This window comes from Ahaetulla prasina, chromosome 1 (genome assembly GCF_028640845.1).
Source record: "Ahaetulla prasina isolate Xishuangbanna chromosome 1, ASM2864084v1, whole genome shotgun sequence".
In the NCBI taxonomy this organism is placed as follows: Eukaryota; Metazoa; Chordata; class Lepidosauria; order Squamata; family Colubridae; genus Ahaetulla; species Ahaetulla prasina.
In genome coordinates this window covers 290,202,116-290,229,479 of record NC_080539.1, presented here as the reverse complement: position 1 = coordinate 290,229,479, position 27,364 = coordinate 290,202,116, and the positions used below count along the sequence as shown (strand labels likewise).

Below are 27,364 nucleotides of genomic sequence, written 5' to 3'. Positions count from 1 at the left end.
TCAGATTTCAAAAATCTGTTGCAATAATAAATTAGGGGCTTTAAAAAGTCAATCAACAGTTTAAGGAATTATTTTAACCATCAATTTCCTCCTTAGTTTGGTCAATTGGATTATTTTTACTTTCTTAGGCAGCATAAATAAAGTTGTATGCAACTATATACACAAATATTGGACATGTAGAGATGACAATGTAAATGTGGTCTATAATTTTATTTAGCAGGCAAGGACCTGCAGTTGTAAACATTGGGTCCATTTTATGAATTAATGAGGACAAACAAGATCTATACCTGAAATTATTGGGAGCAGATGACACAGGAAGTCCTTGGTTAAGGATTATCTTGTTTAGCAACCATTTGAAACAGCATAAAGCAAAAGTAGCTTTCCAGCCAGTGTTCAAACTTATGACCATTTTAGTATCTCTATAGCCACATGATTGTGATTTTTTTTTTATTTGCATTTATATCCCGCCCTTCTCCGAAGACTCAGGGCGGCTTACACTATGTCAAGCAATAGTCTTCATCCATTTGTATATTATATACAAAGTCAACTTATTGCCCCCAACAATCTGGGTCCTCATTTTACCTACCTTATAAAGGATGGAAGGCTAAGTCAACCTTGGGCCTGGTGGGACTTGAACCTGCAGTAATTGCAAGCAGCTGCTATTAATAACAGACTGTCTTAGCAGTCTGAGCCACACAGACCCTTGACTGAGGCACCAGTGCACATTTATAATCATCACAGCAACCTGCAGTCACATGATTGCCATATGCGAGCTTCACAGCTGGATTCTGACCAACAAAATCAATGGAGAAGCTGCCAGTAAGTCACAAGTGATGTAAATCTGGTGCAGTTATGCAATTTTTCATTTAATGACCATATCATTTAGTAACTGGGTTGCTAGTTCCAATTGCAGTCATAAGGTGAGAATTACCAGTATTTTAAGTGCTTAGAATATATTTAACTATGGCCTCAAGTTCTAAAATGCCAATTGTGTGACTTTGAGATCCAAAGAGGTCTCTCTCTATTCCAGGTGAAATATTCCAGGAAATCTCTTAAAGATTTAACACACAAGTCATTCCCATTACCTGCATTGTTCACCACCAGCAAGGAAGAAGGCTTCAACTTTTAACTGCTGAATTCTTTGAAATACTTCTTCTCCATATCATAAGGAAGGCTTATGGTGGGGCTTCCAGAAGAAAAAAAATGTATCTGCGGCAAAGAATGAAGATCCAGCGGATAGACCATCTCTTTTTGTAATTCTTCTCCAAACAAATGGTCCTTATGTTTGCATCATGTTAGGAAAAAACAAGGCAGTGATCTCTGGTGGGTTTAAAGCTTTGAGAGACAAGGGAATAATTATCTCTTTCTCCCCCCTCTCTCCTTCTTCCCTCTCGCTCACACATACACACTCACCCATTCTTCACAAGCTATGGCTGTCACTTTCAAAAATATATTCGGTTTCATAGTACCTTTTCTGATCATTTTTGGATATTTCTTGTTAACAATGTTCAGTTAACAACCTTTGACAGTACTAGGTGAGTTTCCCTTTAATACTCAGCAAATGAAAGTTTTAACTAAAGTTTAAGAAATTAATGGGTGCAAAAGGATGATTGAAACTTTGATTTTAGAAAGTTAGAAATGGACTAGGTGTCCAGATAAATCTGAAATAAGGATTTGAAATTCATTATAAAGAAACCTTCCTATGGAAAAATGATTTTAACTCTAAAAAAATAAAATAAAATAAGATTATAAAATTTGGAGATTAGAGGGAAATAAAGAGTATTATTAAAGGAGACAAAAACATGGAATCAAATGTACGATTACTGAACAGAGCAAACTATTCTAACATTGAACATATTGAAGTATATTTTTGAACAATGGATTCAGACGCTAATATTAATAGTGTCAACAGAGGCATCTGCTTCAGTAGTGAGACAGTATCTAAAATATGAACAAGGTTAGCTGATAAGATGGAGAGGGAGTCAAAAGTGGATTTCGAAATGACAGGTTAAAACAACCACATAGAAAAGGATGTTGCATTGGACATACCCACTGATGTTTTAATAATTAAAAAATATATACAAAGAATAAACTAAGATGGCTGCCCTGATAATTTTCCTGTATTAGCTTCTGGCTCACAATAGAAACATATTGAAGTTGTAAAGACTCTTGTAAAAAGAAGGAATATAAAATTGGTTCATTTGATCAAAGTTGAAATAGATACGTTATTTCTGATAACTCTTAATGGAATTTTATTGACACTAGCACTGAAATGATGATTCTATACAAATTTGTTTATAGATGGAATATGGGAAGAAGAGATAGTTTGTTGCATCTTTAGAAAAGATGAAAAGTTACTAAATAATAAATGATAAAGATAAAAATCACTATAGTTTTACTTTTTTGTTTTTTTCACTCTTTAAATATTTTTGCTATATTTTTAAATATATTATGCTATATTTTTACTCTTTACTCTTTCTTTCTTTTTCTTACCTACTATTCTAACTTTCTATTATTTTAACTTTTAACTTATATTAGTTTTTACTATTGTGATTATAATCTTTAATAAAATTACTATTTTAAAAGAAAGGGTTATAGTTTGCAAATTAATTGGCACTATTCCTTTCTATAACTATAATATTTTCCCAATGATAAAATGTCCACTTTTATAGGTAGACGGTAGTGGTGATACTTGCTGTATGGCAGACTATTATACTGGCAAGATTCTTCGATGGAGCTATTTAATGTTAGTGTACTTGTATATAAAATTTTAACATTTGCTTTCTTTTTCCTCCAAAGAGAAACCATAGCATATTTTTCTTTTTAGCTAAACCAGGAGTAGACAACCTTTTAAGAACAGCTATTTCTGAATCTTTTGAATCTTATTTCTAAAGCACCAGGTGATTGGATTAAAGTCACCTTAGTGAGTTGGCTTGGATTCCTGAGGAGAGCAGTTAAGACAATCATACATTTTGCCTTTTCATTATTTGTTATAAAACATGTATTTATGGCAATCCTTCCATTATTGGATAAGATTCTACCAAATTTTGATGGAACCATTTGAGGGTTGGGGGAATAGAAATTTGCTTAAAGAACTTTGGGAGAAGCATGTGACCTTTGGGCGGTAGGTTTCTCAGTTGTGGATTAAATTTCAGATTCTATTTTCTCCTTTCCCTCCAGAGAAGTATATCACTGGAGAAAAAATGTGGATCTACATTTCCCCCACCCCATTTCCGATTGTATGCTATATTTATTTCATGGGTGTGTGTGTGTGTGCTCCCTGTAGTCAAGCAATGGCAGCACATTTGCTTTATCAGGATGCTGTTACAGAAGCAGTAGGCAGTTTATGTTTTGTGGAGAGTGATTGAATTTTTAATGTTGCTCAGGTATCAGCTACTTCACTGGGGCCCAAATGCCATTAAACGCATTGTCTGAGGCAGTAAAACAGATGAACTCACATTTTCTGATACAAATCAGCTTCAGTAACTAAATCTGTGAGCTAATTGCTTCATTTTCTTAAAACAACCATTTGTCAATCACTTACAACAAAAATTAAATACACTGGTTAAAGATTTTGATGCTACCTGGGGATTGAATGGAATTCTTCCCTTTTGTAATATCACTAATTAGAAACATGCTCTTTTGGTTCACTGTGCTGAGATTAGTTTAATTTCAGGGAAGACATAATGCTGTGCCTTTGATTTAAAAATTGTTAGTACAGATGTATCTGTAAAGAAAATATTCTAAAATATCTGCTGGCTGTAAGGTTCTCTGAATTTGTGCTTAGCAGGGCAGCATGGTTTATATCTATATCATCTATATCTATAACTCTCTCTTGCTGTGTGTGTGTATGTGTGTGTGTGGGTGTGTGTCACAGAAGACATCCTCCCTAGTTTTTCAAGCTTTAAAGGAGATGAGGGGATTTAGAGAGAATCATACTTTGAGATTTGTAAGGTTGATGTTGCCCTTGCAACATAAACCAGATTGGAATCACAACCAGATGGGCTAATTTTACATTATTGTAAAACTAGCAATAGCAATAGCACTTAGACTTACATACCGCTTCACAGTGCTTTACAGTCCTCTCTAAGCAGTTTACAGAGTCAGCATATTGCCCCCAACAATCTGGGTCCTCATTTGGAAGGATGGAAGGATGGAAGACTGAGTCAACCTTGAGCCTGATGAGATTCGATCTGTCAAACTGCTGGTAGCCGGTGATCGGCAGAAGTAGCCTGCAGTACTGCACTCTAACCACTGTGCCACCACGGCTCTATTGATAAGAGCTTTCAAGCCTGAAAGTACAATTCTCCCCATCACACACACACAAACCATGTCTCCCTTTCAGTCTGAGAAACTAGAAAGGGTGTCTTTCTTACCCTGTTGCAGGCTGTACTGCCTCTCACCTGACCATTCCCTTGGCAGTGTCTCTCTTCCCAGTTTCCCAAGGTTTTTCCACATCTCGCTATGTCATATGACAGTCTTGAAACAAATTGGGAGTTTTAGTGATTCAGTCAGCAGGTTGTTTTCCCCACTTCAAGGCTTTGTTCATAACCCTGTATATTGTATTTATCTTGCAATATATGCATATGAAAATGCTTGAGAATATGTTAACTTATAAAATCAACCACAGAAGATTAGATTGTTTCTGCATTTGGATGGCCTGCTTCAAATTTTGTCCTTTGGGATCTGGATTTTTTATCATAATTACAAGGGGGAAGGGGGAGGGACAGATTTGGCAATTAGTTCAGCAATTGCCCCACTCACATTTTCAAATGCTTGACCTATTTTTTTTTAAATTAGTGTAATCATTGATAAGAATTTCTGCTACTCACTTTTCTCTTTAAAATAAATAATTTAATTTCTGATAAATTCTCCTTTGTCCCAAATTGAATTACTCTCCCAATCGAAAGGTCGGCAGTTGAGGGGTTTGAATCCCTAGTGCTGCGTAACAGGGTGAGCTCCCATTAACTTGTCCCAGCTTCTCCCAACCTAGCAGTTCAAAAGCACGTAAAAAATGCAAGTAGAAAAATAGGGACCACCTTTGGTAGAAAGGTAACAGTGTTCCGTGCACCTTTGACGTTTGGTCATGCTGGCCACATGAACACGGAGACATCGTCGGACAGTGCTGGCTCTTCAGCTTTGAAACGGAGATGAGCACTACCCCCTAGAGTCAGGAACGACTAGTGCATATGTACAAGGGAAACCTTTTTACTTTGAAATTAAGGTTGCTAAGGTTAGGAGAACATGCCTCCTGTAGGAGTTTTGAGTCTTTCCAGCCCTGCTGACCTTTTGGAAGTTGGTCACAATGGAATACTTCTGTGTGTTCTTAATATATTAATATAGCAATTTTGCAGTTGCTAATTGTTATCAAGGTACCGTTTTAATTTTACGTTAATGATAATGTTGTTATGTTTTTACTATGTGGTTTATATTGCTGCACTGCTGATGTTTTAGTTTTGTAACCCAACAATAGTCCTAAGATTGCTATACCCTAAAGTCTAATAAAAAATAACTGTATAGCTAGCTATACAACTAACTGCAAAAATCAAATTCCCTGCAAAAATGTCCCATTTCATCTTCAGAACAGTCATTTGTGAGCTACAAACTGGATTTTGGGGCTCAAGATGTTTCACTGTCAAAACGGGGCACCTTTAGTTGTTAAAAAAAGTTTGATGTGGCAAAAATATGTAGAGCAGTGGTACATGGAATGTCAGAAAAATGTGAGAACTGTGAAGCAAGGCAAAGTGATATTGTCAAAGACAAAATGTTAAAACTGAAGGTTGACATTCTTGCAATTAGTGAAGAGAGGTAGAATTGGAATGGTTTACTTCACATTGAAGAGCACCAAATATTCTATTGTTTCTTCATTAATGCTAAAAATTCACCTTTTGAAATAAAAGAAAATCTATAAGGTCACATTTGGGGCCTGTGACACTGAGATATGTGGCTAGGAAAATAATCCCCTTCTTTTCTTTCTTTCTTTCTTTCTTTCTTTCTTTCTTTCTTTCTTTCTTTCTTTCTTTCTTTCTTTCTTTTGGAAGGAAGGAAGGAAGGAAGGAAGGAAGGAAGGAAGGAAGGAAGGAAGGAAGGGAAAGAAAGAAAGAGAGAGAGAGAGAGAGAGAGAGAGAGAGAGAGAAAGAAAGAAAGAAAGAAAGAAAGAAAGAAAGAAAGAAAGAAAGAAAGAAAGAAAGAAAGAAAGAAAGAAAGAAAGAAAGAGGGAGGGAGGGAGGGAGGGAGGGAGGATTTAGTGATAAAGAAGATAGATGTTTAAATTACAGATCATGACACAAAAGGATTTATAAAAAATATAGAGATAAATATAAGATTCTGAGCAGAACCACAAGACAATATTGGTCTACTCCTTATTTAGAGTCAATTCTTTTCTAAACTGGTTTCAAGTTGCATAAGGCACAGAATTATTGATCTTGTAAAAAAAGCAAAGATATAAGCAACAAAATAAGCTGCTGATAGTGTCTTCAGAGACTGATCATCATAACTGTATATATCACAGAAGTCAGTTCAGATGATATTCTTGCTAAAGGGCCTCTCTGAGGTTTTTGCAGGTTTGTTTTAACTGTAGAAATCTAATACATAGATTTCTACAGTTAAACTTCTATTATTCCATTTAAGCTGGATATTTCTGAACTGCTGAAATCAGAAATATTTTAATTTTTGCATACATTCTATGAGGATTTAGCAGAATGGACAGTGTATTAGCATTCAAGCTTCTGCACCATACCAATATTTTAAATGAGGATCTGAGCAGAAGACATAGAAGGCTAAAACATAGAAGGCTAAAACATATGAAGAACGGTTGCAGGAACTGGGTATGTCTAGTTTAATAAAAAGAAGGACTAGGGGAGACATGATAGCAGTGTTCCAATATCTCAGGGGTTGCCACAAAGAAGAGGGAGTCAAACTATTCTCCAAAGCACCTGAGGGTAGAACAAGAAGCAATGGGTGGAAACTGATCAAGGAAAGAAGCAACTTAGAAATAAGAAATTTCCTGACAGTTAGAACAATTAATAAGTGGAACGACTTGCCTGCAGAAGTTGTGAATGCTCCAACACTGGAAGTTTTAAAGAAAATGTTGGATAACCATCTGTCTGAGATGGTGTAGGGTTTCCTACCTGGGCAGGGGGTTGGACTAGAAGACCTCCAAGGTCCCTTCCAACTCTGTTGTTGTTGTTGTTGTTGTTTATGATGATGATGATGATGATGATGATGAGAAAAGTTTATGCTAAAGGAAGAAAAAGGAAAAATAAAACTTTTCTTGAATAAGATATAATAAATCAAACAAACAAACAAAACAGAACAATTAATCAGTGAAACAATTTGCCTCCATAAATTGTGGTGCTCCAAAGTTGCACTTTTTTAAACAAGAGATTGGACAACCATTTGCCTGAAATGGTATAGATATAATATATTTCCTACTCAAGTATGGGGTTGGACTAGTAGATTTCCAAGGTCCCTTCCAACTCTATTATTCCGTTAAAATAAGCATTCTAATCTTAGAGATGGCCAGACAGAATATGCAGTATTTATTTTTTAGGAGACATACTGATCTACTCCTAATTTAGTCAACTCTTTTCTAAAGTGGCTTCACATTGGCACAACATTTTTGATCTTATAAGAAAGCAAAGGCACAAAGAAAAATTGAAGTAAAATTTTATTTTATTTTTGTTAAAACAAGAATTAAATTTATATAATATTTTTAACTATTTTAATCCACCCTTTCGGAGATAGCTGTTCATATTTTCATATATTTCTTTAATTTGAGACTTATCCTCCAGACCCCTGGAGTTAGTTAGTTTTGATGTTGCTTTTAGATGAAATGAACTCAAGGTCATTTCTCATCTTCTGTCTTTATTTTAATAAGACAAAGTTTTTCTCTTTAATAGAAAGGGAATATACAGCATTCCCTGCTACGCCTTAGTCATATGAGCATGGAAGTTCAAATGTTTTGGGCTACCCACAAATGTAGAATTGCCTGTCTGTTCATTGGATCATTATATAAATGCACTCTTTATTCACTAGATCTGCAGACTGGGTATTAGATACCATGAAAGATGAAAGAAAAGTCTGAAGATATTGCTGTGAAACATACTAATATTCTAAATTTATCCTTGGCTTATTATATTGTGTGGGAGCATTCTGCATTTGTTGTTGTTGCTTTAATTACAGTGGCACTGTAGAAATTATTATGCCTGTTCTTTGCATGATGAAAGGACTAATTTGGTTTTATGTATAGGTAAAGTGTGAAATTAAAGACAAAAGATAGCTTCAATTACAACACCCAAACCAAACTGAAACAACAGGGATATTCTCAGATTCTAAAAACAATACAATCTCAAACATTTTTTTTAAAAAAAATACTGCTCTTTTATTGTCTTCTTATTTGGAATAAACAACTTCCCCAAAAGGGAGACATTAATAATCACTTTAGAACGATGCTGTTATTGCTGACTAAACTTAAAACAATGGGAAAGTATTAACCACCTCTTTTGTTATAGTGATAAAGCAGTGCATTAATGTATGAGTGATAGTTCTTCACTCCCTGACAATAGACTAAATAACAAGGAGAGGAACAAAACAACTTAAGAATTTATAAAGTTAGCCAGAATCATTTAGACTACTGTGTTTTTCTAGACATCTAAGAAACTCATAGACTTTCCTATTGTGAAGGTGCACAAAGTATTCTAAAATGCTTCATGAAGCATGCTACTATGAATTTCCACATTTTTTATTATTTAATATAACCAAAGATGCTTCTATTTTATTCTTATTATGTTCTTCTTGTATTAATATAAGAAAGGTGCTTTCACAGTCTTAGAAGACACAATTCAATTTTTTTGAGAAGATGTGGTTTGTTCCAATGATGGGTTTCAGCAGGTTCTAATCAGTTCTGGAGAACCGGTAGCAGAAATTTTGAGTACTTTGGAGAACCGGTAGTAAAAATTTTGACTGGCCCTGCCCCCATTTATTCTCTGCCTCCTGAGTCCCAGCTGATTAGGAGGAAATGGGGATTTTTCAGTAACCTTCCCCTGGAGTGGGGTGGGAATGGAGACTTTACAGTATCCTTCCCTGCCACGTCCACAGAATCGGTAGTAAAAAAATTTGAAACCCACCAGTGGTTTGTTCCCATTAACATCTTTCCACAAGCCCCTTCCCTATGTTTAAATGGGAAATTTATCAGGCATTAAAATCAAATGGGGGAAGACTATGGCACAGCTTAGAATCATATCATTATTAGATATCAATAGAGAGAAGAGCCAGCATGGGAAATGGCATGAATAAGGAAGATGTTGAATCAGCCCATATTTGCCTTTTTTAATTAGTGTGATCTAGTTAATGGAATAGACTGGTACAGGTTATATTCTACTAAAAGAAAAGAAATGCGATTGAAACATCTGATATTATGTGAAAATAAATGTGATGATAAAGGTCCAGAGTTGTTTTTCGGAATGAGATGGGTACCATATATTATTGTTGTTGTTGTTGTTGTTGTTGTTGTTGTTGTTGTTATTATTATTATTATTATTATTATTATTATTATTATTATTATTATTATTATTAATTTGATTTTTATACCGCTCTTCTCCCGAAGGACTCAGTCTAATATAAATCTAATAAATAAATAAAATTAGACATATAAGAAGTGACGTTTATTTTGATGCTTATCTCAAGGCTATTATTGCTCCCCCAATCTTTCTACAGTGTGTTTCAATTTCTCTATTTTTTGACAACATGATGTTGTTTCTGTGTCTGCTTTTATTTCAAGCTTTAGATAAAATAGATCAGAACTTTACCTTTTGTAGTGGTAAAAGTCAGCAAACTTAATCTTATGCTAGTTGTTTCAATAAACTTATTTATGCTATTTTTAATTGGTTCATTTTGAGGTAGGCTTTCTACTATTTGTAATGTGACAATGACAACATCAGTATGAAAATTGAGAGGGGAAAAACACTTACAGTACATGAAACTGAAAAGGATCTGAAGAATGAAACTCTAGTTCCCATTTTGTACCTCTTTTGAATAGTGTTTCCTATTTAAAACCAGCAGGATTCAATTAAAGTATAGAAAACTTAGAAGTGCTCATAAGCTTGGTCAACCAAATCAACTCTGACTTCTGGTGATTACAGGAACAAGTACCTGCTGTTTTCTTGGCAACATTTTCACAAATGGCACTCAAAGAATCAAAAGGCTAGAAGAGACCTTGAATGTCTTCTAGTCCAACTTCCTGTCTATAGAAGAAGACCTTGTATCAATCCAGACAAATGTCAAATTTTTTCTTGAAAACCTTCAACAATGGTGCACCCACAACTCAGAGAAGCAAGCTGTTCCATTGGTTAATTGATCTCACTGTCAGAAACTTTTTGTTTGATTCTAGGTTGACTCTCTCTTTAACAGTCTTCCACCCTTTGCTTCTTGTCCTACCCTCAGGAGCTTTGGAGAATAAGTTGACCTCCACCTCTATCTGTGACAGCCCCTCATGTACTGTAAAACAGCTATCATGTCACTCTTAATTCTTCTCTTCATTAGGCTAGACATACCTAGTTTCCTTAACTGTTCCTCATAGAATTTATCCTGCAGACCTCTTATTATCATAGATGCTCTTCTCTGCAGACCTTTGCTCTCTAGAGCTAAGAGACAGTGACTGGCCTAAAGCCCCACAATTGAATTCATGCCCAAGGCAGAACTAGAGTTCACATTTAGACTTTCATTTTCACATGTTTTATAGTACTAATTGTTTATCCATGTTTAACAGAGTGTTTCTGTGCACATCCAAGGACGTGTTTTAAAAAAAAACAGGACAAAGAAGATTAAAAAAAAACATGTATCTGAGCAAAGCCTCAAACAAATAAAAGCTAAGAACATGTAGACAATTAGAGTCTTCAATTGATCGTGGTCTTGCAGTTAAATTTTTAGCTAATTCTGATGGCTGAAACAGCTTGTTAACAGTAAAACAAGGATTCTACTTCATTCATAATTATTAAACATCATTTTGTTCAATATAATCAGTAATTTCATGAACATTTTACCAGGAATGTTTTCATTCCACATAAGCAATTGGCTATAATGACTCAGCTTTACTTTAATAATTAACTCTAAGTGGCTTGTTTTCCATCTCCCTCTGACCCTTTATAAAGGAGAGTCATTAAACGGGAAAAAAAACACCCTTTACAGTACAACTAATTTATCTTCTGATACACTTCAAAATCTTACTGAAATGAGATGTGAAGTTGGGAGATCCAATGTTAGGTAGAATTAAGAATTGCACAGTTGGAAAGAACCAGTGACTATTTAACCTAGCCTGCTCTTGGTGAAAATAATTCATTTATACATAATTTGTCCTATAAGAAATCAGTGGAGAATCTATCACAGCCAATATGTTTTATTGCTAAATACTTTTAGTCTATTATTTGTTCAAAGTAGAATAATATGTTTTTATAGTTTTATTTCTGCATTATTTATATTCTTTTTCCAATGAAGCAAGTTAAGATAGCATTGTTTGGTTAACTCCGGGCATGATAATGTTGATCCATGGGTAGCTTGTGGCCTATGAAAACCTGTTTGATACTTAAAACTTCAAAATATTTCTACTTTTTCATTTTACACTTTAAGTAATATAAAATAAAAATTCAAACACGTTAAGGGCTGTGTGTTTATAGACACTATCTTGAATTACAATTTCGGGACTAAGATATGGCTAAAAACATTTTTATTTGCATTTTGTGGTTATCCCATAACCTATTCCCTAGCCATACACAAATCATTAACATTTCAATTCTGGTAAAAAGTCCATACAGGGTTCCCAAATTTTTATAGAAAAATTTCTTATTTTAACCTTGGTCAGACAAACCAACTTTGTACTCCTTCCTTTCACTTCTGCCTATCTTGATCTTTAATTCATTGAGATGTTCCTATAGGATTTTTATTTATTTATTTATTTATTTAATCACATTTTTATACCGCCCTATCTCCCGAGGGACTCAGGGAGGTTTACAGCCTGATAAAAACACAAATATAAATACAAGATAAAACACTAATTAAAAAACTTATTGAATAAGGCTGAATTTAAAATTATAATTAAAATAATAAAACCCCATTAAAAACTAAATTTAAAATTAAAATTCTAGTCCAGTCCTGCGCAAATAAATAGATGTGTCTTAAGCTCACGGCGAAAGGTTCGAAGGTCAGGAAGTTGACGGAGTCCTGGGGGAAGTTCATTCCAGAGGGTGGGAGCTCCCACAGAGAAGGCCCTTCCCCTGGGTGTTGCCAGTCGGCACTGCCTGGCGGACGGCACCCTAAGGAGTCCCTCCCTGTGAGAGCGCATGGGTCGGTGGGAGGCAATCGGTGGCAGCAGACGGTCCCGTAGGTAACCCATTCCTAAGCCATGGAGCGCTTTGAAGATAGTTACCAAAACCTTGATTTGATTCTTTTCAGTTTTTATTTTTCCCATCTCAAAGGCTTCTTCAAGTCTTTAGCAAATGTATTTGGTAAACCCAGTAAGGAGTAATTTTCCAGGCCATTCCTTTAGCTTATTATTTTTATTTGTACTTTACTGTCATCTTTTATAATGCACATTTTTTTAAAAAAAGCCATTATATCTAACAATTTTTCTTTTTATTTGTTCTACAACCAAATCAAATGAAGTTTGTTTCAGCTCTTTATCTAGATCTTTCAAGGTATTCTCTTTCACATCTATCATTGTTTATTTGACAATATAAATAGTCAAATCATAAAAGCAGACATCATTTTTAACAGTACAGCTTCTAGTTTCTGTCCAGAGGTGGGTTTCACACAATTTTACCACTGGTTTGTCGCACACCGAAAATGTGAGCACACTCATGCATGCGGACTTCCATGCATGCGCTTTGCTTGCGTGAATGTGACTTACACGCATGCCCTCGGCTTAGAAAAGATGGCTAAATAGGGTGGTATATTGCCAGGGCGGGTGGTCCGGCCCACCCGTAAGTCGCCACTACCAGTTCACCCAAACCGGTCTGAACCAGCTGAATACCACCAATTTTTCTGTCCCTCTTTTTCAAATATCTCCTGGAATATTTTAGATGTAATACCATTTTCTATCACTTTGTCCAATGCTGACAAAAGGCAAACCCCTCTCCCTGTTTCTTCTACTTTTATGATCGGAATGTTTAGTCTATAGTCCAATTTTTTAAATCATAAAGTCTCAAATGTCTGTTACAACTTAAAATAGACTAACAACTTGGTCCACATAAAGGTACTGTTTATACAATTATTTCCAAGAATGTCAGTTATGACACAGTAGACATAGGACTTAGGACATGCCAAAATTCTCATTTGTATTTTTGTTTTAAAAAAAGATACATTGATGAGTATTGATAAGGAAAACACAACAGTTCTATAACAGTTAAATAGGTTGAATCTAATATTCTCCAGATTTTAAGCATGGAAAATTGAAGTAGTGGAACATTTTTAGCATTCATGGAATTTTTAATTTAATATTTTTAGTAAAGACCCCAATCTGCTTGTGAAAATCTCAAAAGGTGCTTGACATATATTTTAAGTATTATGACCATGGAGCATCAAGATGTTTCCCTAAAGCCTAAAGTCATAGTTAATCAATATAAATCAATGTGCTTTAAATGTTCTTTGGGCCTAATTAATCATTTGTTTCAGAGAAGAAAATATCAGATATAGATCCATGGACATTCATATGTTACTTTCATGTGCACTGTTAATTTTAATAATTTTCAAATGGTAGACTTCTGCATATAATAAAAGACGAAAGTGAAATTGTCAAAATGGCTTAGCCTTTTCATTTCAATGCTATTCAAGTTTGCAAGAAAATAAGTGCAGCTAAATCAGTAGGTAATTGGAAATTTGATGTTAAAAATTTATCATGGAAATAATATATAAAATTCCCATTCTGTTATTCTGTTAAAATGAATTTAATTAAAGTTTTGCCTCTAAAAACACATTCTGCAATTTCCCTGAAGTTAATTTCTTAATTGTACATTTGTTTTCTGTTTTTTGATGCTTTTTTTAATTGCTGTGAGCCACCCAGAGTCACTTAGGTGAGATGGGTGGATACACAAATTGAATAAGTAGCATAAAATAGAATAAATTAAAATAAAATACCATTCTTGTTTTCTCTTCACACTAAATTCAGTAGAACTTTAACTCAGATAAAAGAGCCTAAGATTTTAATTGTACTCTGCAGAATTATTTTAGATTCACAATCTTTCAGTTTCTCCTGTGAGTAAAGAGAGTGAAGCATGAAAGTTTGAATTTATTGTATTATAAATGGAGTCCTGGTTTCTTTGTGTACTTTGTTCTAGCTGATTTGATGTGTACTCAGTCTCTCCATTGCTAACTCATCTATGAGATTAAACTCTAACACTCAAGAGAATGATAACAGTGAGATATAGAACATTACCTGGAGAGAATTAGTTCCTTATGTTAGATGAGTTTTAATCATCACTCTTCAGAGATTTCTAGAGGATTTATCATAAGCTTGTACCCAAAGAATTATAAGAGTAGGTTCTAACACAAAACAAATATATATTTGATTACAGTGGAGTTTAAAAGCTTCCAGGTTATCTAAATTACACAAATGTATCCCAGAAGTCTTCATCTGCCAATCATACTTTGGTGAATGAAGAGGCTTATACACTAAATATCTGTACATCTCAAAAATAGAGTGACTTCTCTTAAATGGTATGTCAACAATTTAAGTTGTGGAAATAATTGCTATGGCTTCCCATACTCATTTTCCCCCCTTCACAAGTCCTGTGAAGGGCTTTCTTTAGCACTTAAAATCTATGTTATGATAAAACCTATTCAGTTACTAATTCTGCTTGCACATGTCCCAAGTTTTTTTCCCTTATACACGGCAAGGAAAAATTTAAATGACTGATCATCTGTTCAGAAGAAAACATCACAAATTTGATAAAAGGAAGCATGGCCAATAGTAAAATTATTAAACCATTGGTAGGAATATGTGCAATATCATCCAATCCTAAAATATTTTATTCTGGCATCTCCAAAGATCAGCATTGACTCAGATAAAATAAATAACCTAGAGATGAGCTAACTAAATTAGACCTAAGCTGCCCAGTGCATTACTTGAGAAAAACCTACTGCTTTAATAAAATTAAATTCTAATTTAATAAAATTAAAATCTATTGCTTAAATAAAATTTGACAAAAATAATAACCAGAAATATGTCATTTTTGTTTAAATGCATTTTGGCAAGTATTCGGGCCAAACTTCAAGAGTTATCATCAGTGCCATAACAACACTACCAAAATTGAGAGAACGTAAGTATTAGCACTTTCTTGTGATGGGAGGGGAGGGAAGAGAGAATCTGGGAAAGGATTGTAGGAGATTAAGGGCCAAAGTTGGTTGAGTATTTAATTATTTGTTTTTTTGTCTATTTGTGTATTGGTTTATCTATCAACATAAACACTTCATGTTTGTCAAAATCATTAGATTTGCTGCTAAATTTTGGTCACATGATCAAAAAATACTTTGAAGTTACAGAATAAAGATTTGGCAACTGAAATACATACCATTAATGGAATATGTATAACTCGATACTAATCTAGGGTCTGTTTCAGGGGTAAAATGCTCCTGGTTTGGATTGGATCGCCGATCCGGTAGTGATGGCGGCAGGTGGTTCAGAGAACCAGAAGCAAAACTCCCTGCCCCACCCCTCATGCTTCAGCTGAAGAGGTTGTAGAAAAAATGCTTTTAAAAGTTAAAAAAAAAAGTTGGCCACGCCCACCCAGTCACATTACCCCCCCCCACCAGCTGCGCCCACAGAACTGGTAGTAACAAATTTTACATTTCACCCTTGGTCTGTTTAGTAAATTTTCAGATTTACTCATATAAAAGTTTACATCCCTTCTCATGAAATGAAAAGATTGATCTATGCTGACATTCACCTCTATAGAAGTAAAGACTATCAGAGTGATACAGACAGGCAAACAGACAGATAGACATAATTATAAAGACGTGAATATTTGGTGGTATGAAGTGAAAGATGTTGGGAAATTCAAAAAGCATGCCATATAATAATAATAATAATAATAATAATAATAATAATAATAATAATAATAATAATAATAATAATAATAATAATATAAAAAAAATAAAAAAAAATAAAAAATAAACCCACCCCACAACCCCTCTAAATGGTGGAAAAGTTACTGTTAGTGACTTTCAATTTTGTTTAAACCAGACATACTTCCAGCCAATCCATGTGTCCAAAAGCACCCCCCCCACACACACACAGATCAACTAACAACAAAAATGGCCTTACGTTTATTTATTATATTAATAATTTGAAAAGTGACAGTAATGGGATAAAAGGCAGGCAAAAGTAGAAAGAAAGAAAGTAGCGAACCACAGGCAACCATTAAATTATCTGTATCTATCAAATGACATAAAATTTCTACAAGAAAAATAAAAAATTTTGGTTATTCCAGCTTTAATCTTTTTATGTACAAAATAGAAATGGAAAATAGGATACTAGGTGATTCCTCCTCTATTCTGTCCCATGTATGAGAATTATGCAGCAAATGCAGATCGTAGAGTAATTATGGCTTTCTCATCTGAAATAATGTTCCTTCTATTAAAGCACGGTGCTTGAAGTTTTCTTTCCTCCTCTTTAGAAACTTAAAGACCTATGAATTATTCAGGTGGAAATGGCTGCCTATTCCAGAATATGAAAGGAAAATTAAAAATAGTTGCTAACCGAGCAGCCTAGAATGACATTTTGTGAGTTTTCTTAGAATGGGAAAGACTTTCCTACTTCTCATAGTGATTTTTCACGTTTCCCTTTTTTATCACTTCTAAATATAAATAGAAAAGGAAGAGAGAAACATTACAGGTTTTCTCTACTAAGCTCTTTTTCCCATTCTCAGCTGCTGTTTGTTAAATTTAATTAAAAAGGGACCTTTTTTAGAATTTGTGCAAGCAAACGTGGAATAAAGCATCCTGAATCATTTCTGTAGAGCTTTTTGGCATGGTACAATTTTAAAATAGCTAAGCAATCTGTAGAGTGTTTAAAGTTAAAAAAAAATGTAATGAAGCTGACAACTTGGACAGCAAACCGAAGGTAAATGCAATTTAAAACAGCAGATTTAATATCCTGGTTTTGGAGAGGGGAGAATGAGGTTTTAGATTAGAAATGCTTGGCATATCATTAATTAAACTGAAAGGTGCATTCCTGTAGTACTCTAATACCATATAGAAAACCCACTGAATTTATGTGAGTATAGAAATTGGTAAATGTCTGTAGCAATGGTTTCTGGCTCATTATTGCTTAGAACCAGGGGTGTAATTCTACCAGTTGGGACCGGTTTGAGCAAACCGGTAGCTGCGATGATCAGCTGGGAGCAAACTGGTTCACTGCAGGGATCAGGTCACGTTCCCCCCCCCTTTATCTTCTCAGCTGATTGGCGCGGCAGAGCAGATTGCAGCGCTTCAGCTGTGTTACTCCCAAGTGGTAACACAGAAGGTTAATATTTGTAAAACTCTGCACATGCGCACAGCACGCATTAGGCATGTGCATGCACAAAGCGCTGATCACTGAACTGGTTGTTAAACCAGCAGCATCCCACCACTGCTTAGAACTCCTGAAAGTTCTTGTTTGGTTTGGTTGGAAAGCTTGGTTTCTGTTCAAAAGAACCAAATCAATGCTCCTGTGGTTGCCTAAAATACATAATATTCTTACAGCTAAGGGACAACACTTTTTTTCTATAATCAAGGTTTATGTCTGATTAAAGTTGTTGGCTTTTATTACTATTTTTATTTCAATGGCCAAGGGGAGAGATGATTTTATGGTATCATGCAAGTAGGCAACGCTAAGGTGTGTGTGTGTGTGTGTGTGTGTGTGTGTGTGTGTGTGTGTTACATGCTTACATTCTTTTTTCTTACTTCTTGTATGAACTGAGTATGAAATTGTGCTGGTGATATTAAGCTGTTTTCCCCTTGACGTTTGGCAGTGCTACCTTCCAGAACTCCAGGAACTAGACAAAAAAATACTGTAGGAGCACATGCATGTTACTAATTATCTAGCTGAGCTTTGGTATCCATCAAGTATAATATAAACTACTGTTGGAAGCATTGGGAACCGATATTTTCATACAAAAGCGGTCAAGGATCCATAGGACCCAAAATTATGGTGTTTTATTTTTTATTCTTTGGTTGTCTAAGGAAACAGCACATGAGTTTCTCCAAATGAAAGTGTTGGGATGTTAGTGACATCTTCTTTTCCCAACCAATATGAATTTTAATACAACCATTAATCCATATATTGTGTGATAAAATGGAGAGGGTCACACAATTTATATTCACGTGATAAGAGATGGCCTAACCAAGAAAGCTCACCTCCAGCTAAACCCTGATCTCCCCGATTGATGAAGACAAATGCCATAATAGCAAGGTTCGGACATCAAGAGTCATTGTAGCTATAGATAGATAGATTAGGCATTACCATGTGTGCATGTTACTCTTGTTCTTGTGTAATAGAATTGTGGACACACAGCCTTGAATTCTGAAATTGTTAGTTGTCATATAATGAACTGCAGCATTATGCCTGGTCAGCACTTGGAGATCACAATGTGCAGGGAAATGCAAAGAATTGCAGGAAATAATGTTTTGATTCATTAAGTGCTGCTTTCCCACCTGTTTTAATTAGCCAGGACTACATCTTAGAGCAGGGGCCTCCAACCTTGGTCCCTTTAAGACTTGTGGACTTCAACTCCCAGAGTTCTCTGTGGCAACGACACAACAACTCCCAGCAAAGCTGGCTGAGGGACTCTGAGATTTGAAGTCCACAAGTCCACAAGTCTTAAAAGGACCAAGGTTGGAGACCCCTGCCTTAGAGCCAAAGGATACGGTATCATTTGAAGGATTTCTTTGGAATGAGACCCCAAGGCAGCGTCTTTAACAGTTCAGGTCATCAACATTTTTGTGATAATTTATATTTTTAATCAAGTCCTATCATGCTGTTATATTTTCCTTGGTTGCTAATATTAATCTCTTCCCAAGAGATAGAAGCTTTTTAAAGGAGGGGGTAACATGATATTCACATTATATCTAAGCTAAATGAAACCTTATGAAATTCCTTTGGGATGTTTTCTGATTAAAAATGAAAGGCATTTTTTCCTATTACTGCTCTGTTGTTGTAACTATCTTACCTTTAAAAAGAAGTGTACAGGGTTTTTTTTTCAGGCTTAAATACCATAATTGGTCTTTAGATAATGGGTCATGAGACACTCTAAAGAAATAAACAAGGAGGCATCATAACCAAAAGTTAGAACAAAAACTGGATTTGGTTCAAATGTCATTTAAATTGTTTAATATAGTTAAAGTGATTACTAACAATAGATTAATAATTTTCTCTTCTGGCCCGCCGACTATGGAATAAGGAGATCTGCATGCAAAGACTTTTATTCTAGTTTCTTTTTTAATGCTTTATTTCAGTGTACTTCCTTGTGGCACTATTTTTCAGATTCACAGCCTGTCAAAGTCCAGTATGAAATTCTAAAATTGTGCTTACCAACCTTCTATTTTTGCCATTCTGGAGATGGTGGCCATGAATCTCCTGCATCACACAGCATCCAATTTAGGGACCTAGCAGGCACTGCTTTTCTTCTTTTGCCTTGGTATGCCTTTTATTGGGTGCAGCTGATTGTTCCATTGTGCCATGCTAGTAACATGAAAACATTACAGGTTTTTGATAATCGATTCCTGCACTTCTATTTTTCTTAACTAAAATTCTAGTACCTGTTTTTGTGAGCCTTGTTAATATCTTAATTGATGAAGCTGCATTGGCTAAGATCCCAGAATGTTACATATATTTTGGAGCACGGGGAGTATCATAAACAGTAGGAAGGTTGTTTGCTACATCTTTTTCCCCCTTGAAAGGGATTATGAAAAGGAAATGGTCGGGATATACATTAAAGCTGAGAAACAGGAATTAAGGAAGAAGAGCCAATTCTTCTAATGTACCACAGGGAGAATGGACCCAGGTGCAGGCCTAATTGTTAATTCTCCTAAAACAACACCCAATGATGAACATACTTAGCTGGAGTCTTCATGTTCTACAAGGCACTGAACACTATTTATTCCACCATGGTTTTGATTCTGATAGATCCTAGCTGGCGATTATAATTAGCACCTACTTATTTTGTATTTTATTATTGCTTTTATTTTCTTTATTGATGTTTGTTGTAAATTGCCCAAAAACATGGATTGGAATCGCTGACGAATGCTATTTAAAAGACAGTCTATCTCAAAAGAACTTTGAGATAAATTATCTGAAAAGGAATGCATGGTAGTAGGAAGCGTATTAAAATAGTGAAAAGCATATGAAATATTCCAAATATAACAATTACAACAAACATACCAACATCTATGAGATTATAAAATATGGTAGAAAAAGTAGACAATGAACTGAAGTTTGAAGTTTGAAGATTCAGTTTGAATGTGATTCAATCAATTCCTTCCTTTAACTTGACTTCAAACTGGTTGTGTATATTCAACTGGGTGTTTTTAGAATGCATCAACAACCACACCTTATAATGAACTAAATCAATATTTAAATCAAAGCTATGCAATTCTAAGATCCACAATGGTAATTAGATGTGACTGGAAGTTTTGCCAAACCAACAATCTGAATCCATGTTAGACTTCATTTAACTTGTTATCAAATTAAAATTGTGAATTGGAATATTGGCAGAGTCACACAGTCTAAACATTTAGCCCAAATAAAGTTGAGTATTGTCCCTTTTTATGATCATAAGGAAAAATTTTTGGTATGGAGATAGAATATAGTGTAGCGGTTCAGATATTGTATTGGTTACAGAATCGTATTGAATGGATAACCTGGGGCCAGTCACTATCACTCTTATTAAAATCTCACAAAATGATTGTTGTGGGGTTAAAATGAGGAGACCCCACTTCTCAAAAGAATCTTAATAACTCAGAAAGCAGGTAGGATATGAATATACTAATAAATACATAAATAAATAAATGAAAGAGCAATTAAATATTTAGACAGTCATTTTAATTAAATAATATCTTTCTAGTAACAGCTAAAGGGATGCGGCGGCTAACACTCTGAGCTTGTTATTAAAAAGGTCGGCAGTTCAGTGGTTTGAATCCCTAGTGCTGCGTAATGGGGTAAGCTCCCATTACTTGTCCCAGCTTCTGCCAACCTAGCAGTTTGAAGCACGTAAAAAATGCAAGTAGAAAAATAGGGACCACCTTTGGTGGGAAGGTAACAATGCCTTTGGCATTTAGTCATGCCAGCCACAGACCATGGAGATGTCTCCGGATAGCGATGGCTCTTCAGCTTTGACACAGAGATGAGCACCACCCCTAGAGTTGGGAACAACTAGCACATATGAGCAAGGAAAACCTTTTTACTTTAGTAACATCTATCACCAGATTTCCTTCAAATCTTATTTTCAGGGTTCTCTTCAAGGAAATCATAATAACAATTTTTAGGCAAGTCCCAAGACTTTGATAAGATTACTGAAATTTATTTGAGAATTTTTGCAAAAACGCCATAGAATGATCAGGCATGCCTTTTAAAAAATCAATCAATCAATATATATATCTCTCTCTCTCTCTCTATCACAAATAGTTTATAAATGAATTTATACAAGTTATATAATTTATACATCAAAGTCTAGAAAATATATTTTGTTGTTATTTCAAAATTCTGAACTATAGTATAGGATTATGAGGACAGGAGCAAAATAAAATATCCTTGATTGTATTTGTATTATTTGACATTATTTGACAATAATGCTACTAGTAATAAAGTATTTTAGTTGTTGAAATTATAAATAATTGGGAATGTATCCTCAAATAATAATAATGAACTTGAATCATGATTATTACTTCAGCTTTCTCTGAGGATCTGTGAGCATAAAGCACAAATGCAATTGAACACAAATCTTTGTCATACATAAATGCTGTGGCTTTACTTTACAAAAAAGTAAAGTAAAAGGCTATATTTTACAATATGTTATGGTAATATTGACTGTGTAAACATCTCATTCTCCATCCCAATTTTGAGAGGCAACAAATATGCTTGTTTTTCTTGTATGTTCATTTTCTGATGCTTCGTGATCCCTTCTTTCTGATTTTCTTAGTAATTCTAATCTCAGATTCTTTACCCATGTACTCTACTCTGATGAATTAATATACTGTGCTCACCTGCAATAACCTAATATCATGTGTTGGACTAGATAGACTTGGCCTTCTTACTAATCCAGACATTGAATAGTCTTTCACTGTTACATTAAAATTTCTTTTCCTGTGAAAAGATATCTGAAATATGTTACTAAGTAACTCTGGCTACAAATCTACAGTGAGATTTGCATTATCTCACGACAGAGATCCAAGCTGCATTGATCATCTATGTTGCTCTACCATAATTTCTGTCACTTAGGGAAAGTTAACTGACATTTTACCAGTTGTTCCTTCAACCTTTGTACCAGAATCTTTGACTTCTGTGCTAAGGCCTTTGGCAGGCTTTTCTAACTCTTAAAGAACATCTTCAGCTTATTCAGTCAGCAGTTGCTAGAGTTTCTTCTGAGTGATCACATAGCTTTGATCTTAATTTTATGTCACTTGTTTCCTCAGCTTTTTTTTTTTCTGATTGTAATAATCACACATGTTCACATATAATATGCAGAAGTGCCTATAACCTATTCATTGCTCAGCAGTGATAGATCTGGTTGTGCTTGCCGTTCTCTCTGTTCTGTACTTTGTAGCATCCTGAGTTTAATTGAAAATACACTCTGACCTTGGTTTTCTTCACTGAGCACAGAAAGGACAGAATTGCTGTGAAGCTGCTGAGAGACATTATCCCAAAATGTCATATTGCTAATTTTAGCAGTAGAAGTCCCTCCTACTAAAAGAAAAATCCCAAAATCCCAATATAAATATGCAATGTGTCACTGTTCTGTATTGATAAAACAAGTATTTTTTTTTAAAAAAAACAGCAACTTATTTCACTGTACCACTTTGTTATTTTCAAAATGCCATAGAAGTGTAATCATTTGATTTCTTCTAGTGATCCATTCCTCATTTATTATTACATAAACAGCTTGTAAACTGCAGACCACAAAAATATCTATACTCCATTTTACCTTCCAAAGGTTTCCATAGCTACAAAGGACAAGATTATAATTATCATTTGCTGGACAGAGCATTATTAATAGCATTTCCACTTTCATATGTAATTGTGATTTTCCTTCCAAATACATTCTGTTGGATAAATTGTGATTGTGATGGATATTCTATATGTCTGTAAACATTATATTTCTATAGTCTATAAACACTGTCCTCTGAATATGTAGAATGTTTCTATTACTGGAAGTTTTCTTTAGAATTCCATGATTAGTTATATTTTGTTTTATTTTGTTTTATTTCCTTCATGTATATTCCTTAAGGTGAATGTTAAGGAGTCTAAAACAGTAGAAAGACTTCAGAAGATTAATGCCCTTTCAAGAACTACTGAATGAGGATTAGATAGGCCAAGGATCAACCATCCATTAGTATAATGAAACAGCTGCTTTGTAACTCTCCCTAATCAGTAGAGATTACAAGTTTACAAAACCTGATTTAAAATGTCTTGCAATGAGATGGAAAAGTAAGTTATTTTCCAAAGGTCAAAATAAGTGATACCAGTTAGTTTTGTTGGTGATAGTGTTTACTCATTTTTCAGTAGGAGTAAAATCTAAGGAGCTATCCAATATTCCCATACCTTCATAAATTCATAAGTTAATTATTTTTCTAAATAGACTGCTATGTGAACAATAATATATATTTCCTATTTTTCAAAATACAAGATTTCCCCCACTGATATGAAATTAAACTGTTTGAAGCTTTAAAGGTAGTATTTTTGTTCTACTAAACATGTGTATTGTATATCAGTGCACTCTGGGTTATTAATGTGTTTAGAGCTTGTTGTAATTTATAAGACTTCACTTTGGGCTGATTTATAGGAACTTTCATTAATCTCTACAGCACAGGGACCTTGCAGTGAGCAAGAGATTCAAAATGAATCTAGAATTGGGTTTAGATACAACTATAAATGAATCAGCACTCAGAGATTTTGAATGATAATAATAATTTGCAAAGTTGGAAGTTCTTTTTCACTTATTCAAAAATCTGAAAGAAGCAATTTTAGAAGGTAACTCGGAAATTGCCAACCCTTTATTTTTGCATTCGGGACACATAACTAATGACAGTTTCTGTCTTGTAGTGGTCAAAATATGAGAATTGGGGACAATGTGTATGAGGAAATAAAATCACTTGAAGGTTTTTTATATATGTTTCCTGAAGTAAGCAAACAATAAGTATTCTGTCAGTAGATGTATTCAAGATATAAAAGCATAAATAATCGAAGGCATTTTCCTCCCTAGAGGAAAGATTTGCAAACCTAATATGATTCATAGAAGATTTTTTCCCCATAAAACAATGTGCTTTGAGTAACTTAACCCACCACTCAAAACTTTTGAAGAGCACCAGCATGGGGACGCATGAGACACTAGGTTCTTAAATTACATATAAAGGTTGGGGTGTACATTAAAATAATGCAGCATAAAAACTGCATTTAAATCTGCCTTTTCAATTTTTTTTTACTTTTGGTCATTTTGTGGCTTAATGAACTAGAGTTCAAAACATCGCTGTAGCGGCAAAGTCCAGTTGTCCAGTTACTGCCACAATTTGCCAAGAGAGACTTGAGACCAGGAAGATGAGAGAAAACAGACTTTATTGGTGCACCAGAGTCCACACCAAGATCTGGACTACCTGCAAGACGCCCGGGCAGATGGTTTTAAAAACTTCAGTTAAAAAAAGGAGAAGTAACTTTGGAAAAAAAAGTACAATTTCATACCTAACAATACATTTCGTGTAGCAAAAAGCACCTAATTTCCAAACATGGTAATGCTTGTGCAAATATCATACACCACACACTTGGTTTCCTGTTATATTCCATTTCTTGTAAGTTTGAGCAATATTCCCATACAGCTGGCAGTTTCAGTTCCTCATTTATAGTGAGGTTAAAAAGCAGACAGTCAAAAGATATAAAATATGAGACTTTAAGTATGAATTCTATAAGAACAGTATAAACTAGTATAAGCTCTACCATAATAAGGGTTTAGTACATAATGAAGAGTAATCCTGAGCCACCTGCCTCATCACCACACATTTAAGAAAAATATATGCAATCAATCTCTGTTTCCCATTATATATGGTTTTGCATAGCCATAATTGCTAAAAAGATTTCAAACCTAAGCATGCATGGTACTGGGGAGGCTGAATGCGACCACATGTTTATTGGACCCATGTCCCTCCTGGCTGGTACTGGCCACCCAGGAGGTTACACGAGGCTGGCTTCAGGGAATTGTCAATGCTTCTTTGATGGAGGGTGTCTTCCCTACCGCCTTGAAAGAGGCAGTGGTGAGGCCCCTTCTCAAGAAGCCCTCCCTGGATCCAGCCGTTTTAGCAAACTATCGTCCTGTCTCCAACCTTTGTTTTGTGGCAAAGGTTGTTGAGAGGGTGGTGGCGCAACAGCTCCCCCATTACCTGGATGAAACTGTCTATCTTGACCCGTCCCAGTCCGGCTTCCGGCCTGGGTACAGCACGGAGATGGCATTGGTCGCATTGGTAGATGATCTCTGGAGGGCTCAGGACATGGGTTGTTCCTCTGCCCTGGTCCAATTAGATCTCTCAGTGGCTTTTGATACCATCGACCATGGTATCTTGCTGCGACGGCTGGAGGGTTTAGGAGTGAGGGGCACTGTTTTCCGGTGTTTCTCCTCCTATCTTTCGGACCAGTCACAGATGGTGTTGGCAGGAGGGCAGAGATCAGCCGCGAGGTGCCTCATGTGTGGGGTGCCACAGGGGTCGGTTCTCTTGCCTCTTCTGTTCAACATCTATATGAAGCCGCTAGGTGAGATCATCCATGGTTTTGGGGTGCGATGTCATCTGTATGATGATGATACTCAGCTGTACGTTTCCACCCCTAACCACCCCATTGAGGCCGTTGAAGTGATGTTCCGGTGTCTGGAGGCCGTGCGGGTCTAGATGGGGAGAAACAGGTTTCGACTCAACCCTTCCAAGACTGAGTAGCTGTGGATGCCGGCATCCCGGTACAGCTAGCTGACTCCATCGCTGACTGTTGGGGGCAAGTCATTGGCCCCCATGGAGAGGGTTCGCTATTTAGGCATCCTCATGGATGTACGGCTGTCCTTAGAAGATCATATGATGGCCGTCGCCAGGGGAGCTTTTTATCAGGTTCGCCTGATACGCCAGTTGCGTCCCTTCCTAGACCGGGTTTCCTTATGCACCGTCACTCATGCCCTCGTCACTTCCCGCCTGGACTACTATAACGCTCTCTAGATGGGGCTCCCCTTGAAGAGCACCCGGAGGCTCCAACTGGTCCAGAATGCGGCTGCACGGGTAATAGAGGGAGTAACTCGAAGCTCCCATGTAACACCTCTCCTGCGCAAGTTGCACTGGCTTCCAAAGGTCTTCCGGGTGCAATTCAAGGTGTTGGTTAGCCTCCCACCGACCCGTGCGCTCCCATAGGGAGGGTCTCCTCAGGGTGCAGTCAGTCAAACAATGTCAACTGGCGACCCCCAGGGGGAGGGATTTCTCTGTGGGGGCTCCTGCCCTCTGGAATGAGCTGCCTCCAGGGATACGTCAACTCCCTGACCTCCGGACCTTTCGACGCGAGCTAAAGACCTTTTTGTTTTATCGCGCAGGGCTGGCTTAATGTAGTTTAATGTGGGTTTTATTATAGTTTTAGTCTGTTTCAGCCTAGTTGAATTAGCTTTTTAAAATGTTTTTAAATTTTTGTGAGATTTGTCTTTTATTTGGCTGTAAACCGCCCTGAGTCCTTCGGGAGAAGGGCGGTATATAAATTGAATTAATAAATAAATAAAGGGTTTTACATCTTTAAGGCTATTTTTTTGTTATTTTTGCATCTGCAAAATGGCAAACAGACTTTGGCATACTCTTGAATACACATAAAAAGTACACTTTTCAAGGTCTTATTAGACTGTTTCATCATTTGTGGGTGTTAGGCCTGTAATAGACCCACTGCAGTAAGGGCTGTTATAAGCTGTTTGTTCAAGTTTTTCATTTCATCCAGATGGTTAAAAAAAAAAAACTGGTCAGATATTTTACTGTTGGTGGGTATGGACAACTTGTATGCTAGACTGCTTTATTAGAAATGCTTGCCAATCCCTAAGTGAAAAATATAAATCTCATTTTGACAATTTAGTCATCATTTTTTCCTTATCCAAAGGTTAATGTTATAGATCTCCATCTTCAGTTT

The 27,364-nt window shown here is 35.7% G+C and overlaps 1 protein-coding gene across 7 annotated transcripts in view; it reads left to right on the top strand.

The window, feature by feature from the left end:
- Positions 1-27,364, top strand: part of LRRC4C (leucine rich repeat containing 4C) — a 365,164-nt gene that overhangs the window by 332,798 nt on the left and 5,002 nt on the right. The window lies entirely within an intron of this gene.